Genomic DNA, 1800 nt, shown 5'->3' with positions numbered 1-1800 from the left:
GTTTGTTGTTGTAATAAATGGATGTTGTTGTTGTAATTTGTTGTTTATGGCATAAGTCCTCCATTTCTTGTGCTCGGAATAACATCCTTTATCTAAGACAGTTCATATCAAGGACCAAGGATAAAGGATATTTCCTCCAGACATGTATATCTTGTTTTCTCCCTTATAAGTGTCCCGATTGGGGCGTGTAATGGCCCGCTGTGATCAGAAAAGTCTCCTTGGTCCTTCGGTAAGGACTCCAACAACCCCAACCACACATATTTAGTTTTCTCGGCTATTTGTGGGCCGATCTAGACGTGCGACGGCTTCCTGAAATCAAAAAAAGGTCCCTGATTTGATGGAGTCCTTATCAAGGATCAAGGACATTTTCCCCAGACAAAACTATTTTGTTTTGTCAACCTATCTGGGCGTGCCACGCCTTTTTGTAGTCGGGATAGTTTCCCCCATAAAGGATACAGCAAGGATGATTTTTCAATAGTTTTATTCATCAAAACTTAGCTTAGTATAAGTAAATATACAAGTGTAAACATTTGTATCTACTACCTAAATAAATGGACGCTTATATCCTTAAACCTAACAACTACGAGATACATCTAGAGTCTATTGGCCCAAGTAGCCCCTTGGTGGACATAGTCAAAGTCCTTGCTGTCGGTGGTGGGGTCGAAGGACGACGATGGCTTCCTAGGTTCGGATATTGCAAGGGGTGCGCTTCTGTCCTGCTGGGATACGATTCTGTCATCGTGGTTCCTTGTGCAGGAGCCGGCGGGGAGTTTGCGATGTCAGCTGGGCAGGCGTCTGGAGTGGACAGCCGTCATCGAGCTCACACTCGCTCATATGAACCGGAAGACCAGAAGGGGAAAGCCCCTGATAAGCAATGGTCGGCATAACGGTGTCCGCGGGAGGGGGCGACCTGCCAAACGAAAGGAAGAGTTAAATAAAGTAACCGAATAAATAATAGCTTAAGAAGAAGAAATAATATGAATACAGAGGAAAGATCAAATGGATATACTTACAAGAGTATTTTCAGTGGTTTAACCACTAACCATACAGTATATAGATGTGCCGGCTGGCAGTCGATTGGCAGGACTCTCCCGATCACGGAGAGACATGCCGCGCCCCGATCGGCTGCCGTACTGCAGAGATATGGCGTACAGAAAAGTCCAGTGTGCTAAAACTATACAAAACCACATGTTCCGAGGGCTATATTTTAGTCAAATAGGGCCAGATCGGGGAAGGACCCACTTTCCCAGGACCGTGGGGATCCAGACTGTCGAACGGCATCAAAATCTCGACTACGAAAATGAGGCCGATTTTTGGCAAATTTAATGATGTAACCATCATGATTTTTTGCGAAAATCGTGAAAAAATGGATGTCCTTTTTTCCAATGGCAGTCGATTGGCAGGACTCTCCCGATCACGGAGAGGCACGCCACGCCTCGATCGGCTGCCGTACTGCAGAGATATAGCGTACAGAAAAGACCAGTGTTCTAAAACTATACAAAACCACATATTCGGAAGGCTATATTTTAGTCAAATAGGGCCAGATCGGGGAAGGACCCACTTTCCCAGGACCGTGGGGATCCAGACTGTCGAACGGCATCAAAATCTCGACTACGAAAATGAGGCCGATTTTTGGCAAATTTAATGATGTAACCATCATGATTTTTTGCGAAAATCGTGAAAAAATGGATGTCCTTTTTTCCAATGGCAGTCGATTGGCAGGACTCTCCCGATCACGGAGAGGCACGCCACGCCTCGATCGGCTGCCGTACTGCAGAGTTATAGCGTACAGAAAAGACC

The 1800-nt window shown here is 45.6% G+C and overlaps 1 long non-coding RNA gene across 1 annotated transcript; it reads right to left on the bottom strand.

Annotated features, from left to right (window-relative positions):
• Positions 1-464: 464 nt before the first annotated feature.
• On the bottom strand, positions 465-1314 carry LOC117185153 (uncharacterized). The gene is made up of 2 exons (XR_004470708.1): positions 1014-1314; positions 465-910 (listed from the first exon to the last, which is right to left on the bottom strand). It is a non-coding gene; the product is annotated as an uncharacterized lncRNA (long non-coding RNA).
• Between the last annotated feature and the right edge of the window lie 486 nt (positions 1315-1800).

Source organism: Drosophila pseudoobscura, chromosome X (genome assembly GCF_009870125.1).
Source record: "Drosophila pseudoobscura strain MV-25-SWS-2005 chromosome X, UCI_Dpse_MV25, whole genome shotgun sequence".
NCBI classification, from domain to species: domain Eukaryota; kingdom Metazoa; phylum Arthropoda; class Insecta; order Diptera; family Drosophilidae; genus Drosophila; species Drosophila pseudoobscura.
This window is presented reverse-complemented; position numbering and strand designations above follow the sequence as displayed.